We start from the raw sequence: 9,959 nt of genomic DNA on the forward strand, positions 1-9,959 counted from the left end.
TGTTGTGAAGGGAGGGGTCTGTTTGGGGGGGTGCAGACACTTGTGGGGGGGTGGTGCACGTGCTTTCAGGGAAAGTGCCAAATGTTTTCTGGTTACACTTCTAGGTGAAGTCCAGCGCAGCTGCTGAGTGGGGAGGGGAGTGAACGCTGGCGTGCAGGGGGCATGGCATGGCATGGACGTGCATGGGGCAGGGATCGTGCGAGGTACAGGCATGGATTACGTGTGCTCGTGGGATTGGTGTTTATGCCAGCACACACCTGCTGAGGGAACCTGGCTCTGAGGGGTGGGGGTAGGGGTGGCCTGTGTTTTAAAGCAGGGGGGCTGAGGGGGGTTTCCCAGGGGCTGCCCAGCTGGGTCAGTCCTTACGGCAGAGGCTGGGTTTAGGCTGCAGTTTCTCTGGAGGGGCTGCTGTGCTTGTGTGCAGGGCTGGAAATCAGCTGGGCCTAGTGTAAATACAGCCCCACTGACTGCCCCCTGCCCACAGGCCCGAGCCAGGCGTCCTGTGGGAGCTCCCCTCGCCCTGCCATGCAGAGGGCATCCCCAGAGCTCCCTGCTGGTGGGCTGGGAGCAGCAATGAGCCTCTCCCAGAGGGTGCAGGCGCAGGGCACGGAAGACGGGGGATGAGCACCTCTCACTCTGGCTTCCCTGCCATTGGGCTGGTGCTGGAGTCGCTGCCAGGTCCAGGCAGCAGGTGACTGCCCCATGAGGACGCTCACAGCTGCTGCCATCCTTGTTTCTCCTCTGTCCCAGCAAAGGAGCTTGGACGATTGCCAGCTTGGGCTCTGCCAAATCCTGCCTGGGAGCATCTCCTGCCCTTAGCAGGATCCCTGCACATGCTGCAGGGCTGTGTGCCGGAGGAGCTCTTCCCTCCCTCAGGCACAGACACGCACCCTCTCCTCAGGGTGCTCCCTGGTGTAAAACGGGGGTCATGGAGGGAAGGCTGAGGGATGGAGGGCCATGGAAGGCCCCTCCCTGCAGCCAGGGTGGGTATCTCCGGATTGGGTCCCTTGCCAGCCTTAGGACTAATGAATTCCTTGCAGCCTAGCAGCTCTAACCCTCAGCCGCTACCCCGCTGTGGCACTGCCCAGCCAACTTGCTGTTTGAAGCCAGCTGCCTGCGGTGTGTTCCCCCTCCCCCGCCCCCCACTGCCATCTTGAGAGCCCAAGGCGCTCGGCTAGCTCCCCTCCTGTTCTCTGCAGCAGCAGCAGGTGCTGCCTAACCTTCCCAAGGTGTGTCCGGCCTGCCTGGGCCACGGGATTTCCCGCAGGGGCCCTCGTGTGCTAGCGTGTCCATGACACCAGCCTCGGGGTCCCAGTGAAGCACCCCAGGCTGTGGCAGTGCCCTGCACTCGGGGACGGGCCGAGACGGGGGCCACACAAGAGTCTTAGTCTCTTTGGAGTCCAGGGAGCTTCTGCTCAGCCCAGCTACTTTCTTCAGACTCCAGCACTGCCCCCAATGCAGCAAACCCGCTCCCGTGGCTGGAGCTCCCCGTGGTGTCGGCCTGCCCATCCTACCCCCAAACGCCCAAGCTCCAGAGCCAGGGGCTGGCAGACTACCAGCCGGCTGAGCGTTGCATTGGAGCAGGAGGGGTGGAGCTGCCCAGAGCTACCTGAGCATGGGCGAGGGGGAGAATTGGGGGGCCTGGTTAAGGTATGCTGGAGCTGGGGCTGCTGGCTTGAAGTGGTTTCCATCATCTAGGTTTACAGTTTGGTTCAGTGGCTCTCAGCACCCCCAATGCCCCTGGGTGCAGCAAGCCCCTGGCATGCAGTCAGCCAAGCCCAGAATGGGGCAGTGGGGAGCCGTGGCTCTGCCTATGCGCCAGCCTTTCTGGGCCCAGTTGTTCCTGGGCAGGGAGCTCCTCCTCTGTGCTCCGTCCCAAAGGACAAGGGACGAGCCGTCACCTCGCCCCGTTCCCTGTTGCTCCGTCCCGAAGGACAAGGGACGAGCCGTCACCTCGCCCCGTTCCCTGTTGCTCTGTCCCAAAGGACAAGGGACGAGCCGTCACCTCGCCCCGTTCCCTGTTGCTCTGTCCCAAAGGACAAGGGACGAGCTGTCACCTCGCCCCGTTCCCTGTTGCTCCGTCCCGAAGGACAAGGGACGAGCCGTCACCTCGCCCCGTTCCCTGTTGCTCCGTCCCGAAGGACAAGGGACGAGCCGTCACCTCGCCCCGTTCCCTGTTGCTCCGTCCCGAAGGACAAGGGACGAGCTGTCACCTCGCCCCGTTCCCTGTTGCTCTGTCCCAAAGGACAAGGGACGAGCTGTCACCTCGCCCCGTTCCCTGTTGCTCCGTCCCAAAGGACAAGGGACAAGCTGTCACCTCACCCTGTTCCTTGTTGCTCAGCTGAGCTCCGTCATCATCCCAGGGCTGCAGCATGTGCCCCTCCCCACACCCCACCTCGACCAGAGTGCCCACCCTGACCTGCGGGGATACAGCCACTCGCTCCTGAGCCGAGGGGCCCACCAGTGCCAAGTGAAATGGTGGATTTGCTGTCTCTGGGCCCCTCCCCTGGCTGGACGCATCTGAGAGCCTTCTGCACCCCTGCTTTTGGTGGGATCCTGGCACTAGTCGTGTTTTAGATGGGGTCTCTGCTGGGTTTGCGGCTCGCCCTCACGCCAGAGCCCAAGACGGGTGCAGCTCCACATATGGATTCGGGGAGGGGGGTGATCCCATTAGACAAGGTGAATGACTTTTATGAGTGTTGGCGTCTCTCGGGTGCACTCAGACTGTCAGATGCCAGCCGCCCAGCGAGCGTGGCCAGGACAATGTACCTTAGCAACAGCCCCCTGCTGCAGCGCCTGTCTGGGGGCATTCGAGGTGGAGCCAGCGGGAGGTGGCCTGGATTCCAAACATCTCAGCTGTGCAATCACCCAGCAAAGCCACAGGTGCCAGGCCAGCAGCTTTCCCTCTCCCTGGCATCTTTTCTGTGGAGATCTCAGCTTCTCCAGGCGGATGGGAACGTAATGGCAGAAGCAGGCCGGGGGGTCGTCTCTTTCATGCAGTGTGACTCCAACAACCCGGACGTGATGCCAAGGCCAGCGTTTGGCTACAGTGTAACATTAGCTGGGCTTAAAACCAAAGCACCAAGTGATACCTCTGCTGGCACGGGCTGAGGCTGAGGGTTGACTAGCTCACAGAGGTTGAATTGCCCTCCCCACCCTGGGGGGGAGGGGGCCCCTGTGAACAGCACCCACCTGCAGGTTGGGGGTGCAGCCTCCAGGGCTGTCAATCTTGGAGCGCTGTGTGCCCTGGTTGCTCAGTCATTGGCCCGTGTTCTGTGGCTCCACCCCCTTGGCTGAGGTTTGGGTAGGCTGGGATGCCCCCTCACCCCCCCGTTTGTTTGTTCTGGGGCCCTGACCTCACCAGCGGGGGGGGGGGCTTTCTGTTGCTGTCACCCCCTGGGATTTCAGGTGGCTGCAGGCCCTGGCTCTTCATTCTTTGCCCAGTGACAAGGCTGGCTGGCTCCGGGGGCCCCCTCACTGAGCGGGCAGGGCTTATAGTCCCAGTCACCAAAGGTGATGTTGCCCGTCCCAGCACACAGTGACCCTGCATCCAGCGCCCAGCTCCTGCGTGGCAAAGCCAAGCCACTGGGCCACGGTGCGCAGCCACCAGTTCATGCTGCTGAAAGCGCAGCTTGATAGTCCTGGTGAATGCAGCCACCCTTCACGGGCCAGGCCAGGCCCTGCCCATGCAGACTCCCTCCGCCCCGCCCCGCCATGGGCTGTGAGCAGGACCTTTAGATTCAACCCACAAGCCTTGCCCACTTGAGCTGGAGGAGTAACTCCACTATCGATAGCAGCAGGAGGCTGTTGTCCTCTAGTGGAAGCAGCAAAGAGTCCTGTGGCACCTTATAGACTAACAGACGTATTGCAGCATGAGCTTTCGTGGGTGAATGCCCACCTCATCGGATGCATGGCACAGGGAGCACAGGGAAGCCAGCCTGGTGTAAATCCAGACTGACCGCACTGGCAGCAGGGTTCCCAGACCTGCGACTCTCCTCAGAGCCCTCCCTTCTGGGTGCATGCTGGAGCTGGTGCTTCCTAGGGAAGCAAAAGGGAGCTGCCGACAGGTCCCCTGGCAGATCCACTCACCCCTTGTGCCCAGGCATAGTGTGCACCCTGTGAACAGAACAGCTCCTGTTCTGCTCCCACCTGACCCGGGTGGGAGAGCACAAGGATCGGCACCCAGTGAGCATGCAAAGCCAGGGGCAGGAGACCGGTTATGCAGCATTAGTACTGCCACATGCTGGTTGCGTACTCAGGGGCCAGCCTGAACCCTGCTGGCGGCAGATGCAGTTCCATTGCCTTCAGCGCTCGGTGGGGCTGGGTGTGAACTGGCCCACGCCTCTGAGTGAGGTGGAACGAGAGAGTTGAGCAGGTTCCAGTGCATGGGAACTGCTGCCCCTTTGCTGCTGGGAGCCCCTGCCGCCTCCGCAAGGCTGCTGCTCTAGGGCGAGCTGCTGGCCCAGATACAGGGTAGCAGCGTGTCTGCTCTCTAGCCCTGCTCTTCCCTCTGCAGATGGGCCCCAGGGCTGCCCCTAGTCAAGCTGCTGACTGGGGTCAAGTGAGCCGCGGGAAAGTGCAGCTGAGACAGAGTCAGGCGCTCTGGAGTTCTAAGTCCTGAGCTGAAACTGATGCAGTGCGTGACCTTGGACAAATCACTTCACCACTTTGTGCCTCAGTTTCCCCCATAAGTTGGGGGTAGAATCACCTACCTATCCCCGAGGGGTGGGGGAGGCTGCAAAGATGTTTGTGTTTGCTTAGCGATAGGTATTAGCAATATTCTTGTCCCTAGGGCTTGAGTTCTGAGCCAGGGCAGGAGGGCAGCCCCACCTTTTGGGGCTGCCTCAGCCAACAAGAGAAGGGGGCACAAGTTCTGCCTCATTTACAATGCAAAAGCGAAGTGAGCAGCAAGAGGGGAGCAGTGCAGAGACGCCGATCAGCTGCCAAACACTGAACACAAGGAGCTGAGACCGAATTCCTGCATTCCCAGCCCATACCCTCAGCTGCCCTGGTCAGCATCCATGTCAAGTGAGTGACGCTGACTTACACCAGACGAGGATCGGCCCCAGGGAACACCATGTGCCCATTACTGTGTTACAGGTGCACTGGGGAGGTTCACCTAGGCAGTGGTTCCCAAACGTTAGCAAACCAAGGGCCCCCCAAGCCACTCACTCAGCCCCAGGCCCCGCCTCCACTCCATCCCTTCCCCCAAGGCCCCACCCCACCCCTTCGCTTCCCTGCCTCTTTCCACCCTCTCCCCCAAGCGTGCCTGTCCTCGCTCCTCCCCGTCCCTCCCAGGCCCTCCTGCAGGCCATGGAACAGGAGGCACTGAGGGACGGGGAGGAGTTGATCAGCAGGGCGGGGGGACCCACAGGAGTGCCCTCGCAGACCCCTTTGAGAAACGCTGACCTAGAGGGAATCCTAAAGCTTTCCCTCTCCATGCTGTTGCCTTCCCTTCAGCACAGGCCGTGCAACCCGCGGGTCAGTGTCAGTTTCCATGCTCTAGCTGAGGGCTGTTGTGTTTGGGTTGCCAAGGAAGTGTGCCAGCCTTTAGAGACCAGTCCGTTTTGTTGTCATTCCTGGGACCGCCCAGTCCTCTGCCATCTCATCAATGCTCATTTCTTACCAGCCCTTCTTTTGCGGCCAAGTTTGACTCTGACCCTTTCAACTCCCTGGGGTTCATGCTGGGGCTGTCAGGGTTTGACCCCCGAATCTTGGAGCCACAGGCGGCCTTGGATCTGTGCCTGGAGCTTCCCAGGAGGTGAATGGGGGGGTGTTGTTGTAGACTGGGGGGTATAAGCCCCATTTGCTGATGTGTTACTGGCCATGTGAAATGGAGAAGGGAGTTTGAGAACTGACCTTTCCCCCTGGACAATTCTCTTACCCACTCGAGGCACTTCCATGGGCTCAAGATGTAACACCGGCACCCCCACCCTTGCCCAGTTCCCAATGCTCTGGGCAAAAGGCAGGGGCGGCTCTAGCTTTTCTGCTGTCCCAAGCACGGCAGGCAGGCTGCCTTCGGCGGCTTGCCTGCGGGAGGTCCCCAGTCCCGCGGATTCGGCAGCGTGCGTGTGGGAGGTCCCTGGACCCGTGGATTCGGCGGCGTGCCTGCAGGAGGTTCCCGGTCACATGGATTCGGCGGCTTGCCTGCGGGAGGTCCCCGGTCCCGCAGATTCGGCGGCTTGCCTGCGGGAGGTTCCTGGTCACGTGGATTCGTGGCTTGCCTGCGGGAGGTCCCCGGTCCCGCGGAGTGCCTGCGGGAGGTCCCCTGTCGCGTGGATTCAGCAGCTTGCCTGCGGGAGGTCCCCAGTCCCACGGATTTGGCGTACCCACTGCCGAATTGCTGCCGAATCCGTGGGACCAGTGGAATTCCCACAGGAGCGCCGCCAAAGGCTGCCTGACTGCCGCATTCGCAGGGACCGGCAGGGCACCCCCCACAGCTTGCTGCCCCAGGCACGCGCTTGGAGCACTGGTGCCTGGAGCCGCCGCTGGCGAAAGGCACCTACCCTTACCCCGTGACTAATGCTCTGGGCAAAAGGCACCCACCCTTACCCAGTTCCTAGGGCTCAGGACAATCTTCTGTGGGTCTGCAGGGTCTTTTACCAGTGAAGGAGCCTTACACAATAATAGTCTCTATTTATTAACAGCTACCAAAACAGAACACACTCGCTAAGCAGGCACTGCTCACCACTCCCAATAAGGCAAACAAACTTTTCCTGGTGGCCAGGCAGGATCAGGTCATTTGGGGTTCCAGCTTCTGCACAGTCTGATTGGCAGGTGTTGAGGTCTGGCAGCTCTGATCTCGGCTTGTGTCCTGGAGTTAGGTGCTAACGAACTTCCTTTTGGACCCCAGTTTATATAGTGAAACTTGAGTCCTGCTTTGCTCTACCGTCACCAACCATTGTAAACTGAAGTGCTGCAAGACAGTATTTTTCACCCATCCTAGCCCATTACGAAACCATTCTTTACCCAGTCAGAGCCCAGCACCTGAGTTGGTTTAAATCTTGCAAAACTAGTTATGCCACAGACAGAAACGATCAAAGAACCAGACAGAGACCCTACAGATAAACAGTAGAGAACTGGGCATCATAAAGACAAAACAATAGAAGTAGAGATTTCACAACACAACTGTTGAGAAGTGACTCCGTGCGAGGCAGAATGCTGTCAACGTTTCCTTTAAACATTTTAAGCTCTGTTTCTTTATCTGGTGGTGGTGGCACTGTTAGGACAGAAGCACATTCTTCACAGCCCCATATTACATTGTTTGGATGTAATTTAGAGGCAATGCGAGGATGTGACTCTCTGCTTCTTCGCTCATGGCTGCAACTGTCCTACTGTGGCTGCAGAAAAGGCCTCTGACCTTACAATATGGGGAGCAGAGGGAGAAAATGACCTTGCTATGGAGGGTGACGGGAATGTTCTGACCTTGACCACAGGGAACCACCGAGTGTTGCTGCCATCTAGAGAGATGGACCAGAACTACATCCCTGGATCCAAACATCCTATCTCCCAAGCCCCTGATTCAAAGGTGGAGGTTCCACATGCAGAGCCAAATGGAAACCTCCCCAGGTGGCAGGGTGCTCAGGTGGTGCCCATTATAAAGAGACATCCAGCTGTGCATGCTGATCCCTGGTTTTGGTTCATGCCCTTCCCCATTCTGAGCGCATCAGTCTAGGATTTCACCTGTTGGCCAGGGAACTTCTGACCATGCACTAATGTGAATGCACCAGAGCCACGAGCAGTGATTTTGGGCCTGCCCAGCATCAAGGGATCAAGTCAAAAACACTTGAAGTTATTAACTAGCATTGGAATGGAAACCATCAGTTCCTGTGCGAGGCTGCTGGGTCAGCCAGGGGTGTCCATGCCACCGCTGGGAGGCGGCACCCTCAGCGACAGCACTGTTGTGGGGAGCTACCACCCCACTGCACCAGCTAGATAGTGCCCATTAGCTGAGTAGATGCGAGTTTGTCTTCTGTAAAAGCTGAATAGTTGGGGCAAAAGTCAGGGACTCCTGCCTCTCAGCCAGCTGAGTTCCTCCCCAGCAGCGCTGCGGTCAGTGGGACTTCCTGCCTTTCATCATAAGGCCAGGTGGGCTTTTCTCCTCCACACCATCCCAGTCATCGTAAGTTCCCTCCCCCATTTCACCTGCAGAGCTGTGACTTCCTCCTCTTGTGGCAGCAGGGGAAACTGGGAGCATCTTTGTCCTGGTTTTGCACTGTCTGGGATCCTATCCAGGCTTTAACTATGTTTCATGGCCAAGATCCAAACAGCTCCTCCAACTACACAGCTTCAAGGTCATGGTGGATCCTGATAGCTGCAGCCTCCTAATCTAACAAACAATAAATAAAAAGACTGAAACTGCATCTTCTCAGCTGGGCTCCCTGGAGGGTTTTACCTAAACGGGACAGAATTCTTTGATAAATGCATGTTCTATTTATTTCCTTTTTTAAAATTATGCATCATATTGAAGAGTCGGATCACGACTCCTCTTGTGCAGAGCAGAACTAGGTCTGTATTTTCTCACATTTCGTTGTATCATTCCTGCTGGTGTCCCACGGCAAAGTTTCTGAGGTAAACTTATTATGAGAGACCTATTTACTTTGAATATCCATAAAGTATAACTTGAATGTACAGCCGTTGTCTGCCTTTACTGACTTGACTGGGCAGCAATAGATTTGTGAGGAAGGTGCTGATCTTGTGAGGGAGGCAGGGGAAACCTTTCCTGCTAACATGAAGACAGAGTCCGCCTGGGGCCAAAAAACACTTAACTGGAATGAGATACAAAGAAAAGGAACTGTTAGAAGCTCTGGGACATTAGAGGAGTGATGGGTGAGTGACCATTTGTAAGTGTGACAAAGTGACGTGCTGCAGACATAAGCGACACATGCCTGGGGAGCGGGGATCAGAGCCTGGTCCATCCACCCCAAACATCTACGCCTCTGCTACTTGTGTGGGAGGCAACTTCAAAAGCTGGCAGAAGTGGTAGCCAGCCACGAGAGGGCAGCATCCCCCATACAGACTCCAAAAGCCAGTACACTACAGCACCATCCTGATCCATATATAGGTGATGCCAGTGACTAGAGCACAAACTTGTCAAGAAAATGCCCAGGTACAGAGGACCATCGTCAGTTCTATTCTGAAGGCTTAAGCAATGCACAAACCATGCGTTGGCCATTGCAGAGGAGGGATGTTCATCCTCAGTGAGTGAATCGGTTTGTGCTACCCAGATGAGCAGAGGTGCAGACCCTCTGTTCTGGGGAACAAGGAGGAGCCAGGCTGTCCCAGGCCTCCCATATTATCATAGTGCTTCAGACCAGGAGGGACCACCAGATCATCCAGTTTCACCTGTAGATCACAGGCCACAGACACACGCAGCACCTGCACACTAAACCCAGCTACCAAAGGCATGGGGGGGGGCACAGAATTTCTCCTGCCTGGGGCCTCGAAGATCAAGTTCCTGCCAGGGCTGGGGCTGGGTGGAGGGAGAGAAGATCGATCTCCTGCCGGGACCTGGTAGGGAGGGGGGAAAGCAAACTCTTCCCCGGGCCAGGGGAGGAGGGGGGCAGCGAGCTCCTCCCGGGGTCGGGGGGGGGCAGTGAGCTTCCATGCCCCCTCAAAAGGGGTCAGATTTAAATTCCTGTGCATGCCCCTGCCAACTACCAAAATTAGACCAAAGTAACAGCCCCAGGGCCCAAAACCAGTCTATGCCACAGGGAGTGACTGGGAGGCAGCAAGGGGCACCAGTGTCGAGACCCCCACCATGGGGGCACAGAAATGATAAGAGCTAATCCTGGCGTGATGCACCCACCCGCTGCTCCCTCGTGCTCATCCTGGGACCGTTAATTCTTTGAACGGCAGCAGCAGGAGGCTCAGGCAGAAGCAGGTTGCGTTACACTGGCTGCACTTGCTTTATAGGCCCCAGTTATTAATGCAAAAACATAAAGGAGCACGACACTGGC

The sequence above is a fragment of the Mauremys reevesii genome, linkage group 19, assembly GCF_016161935.1.
Source record: "Mauremys reevesii isolate NIE-2019 linkage group 19, ASM1616193v1, whole genome shotgun sequence".
NCBI classification, from domain to species: domain Eukaryota; kingdom Metazoa; phylum Chordata; order Testudines; family Geoemydidae; genus Mauremys; species Mauremys reevesii.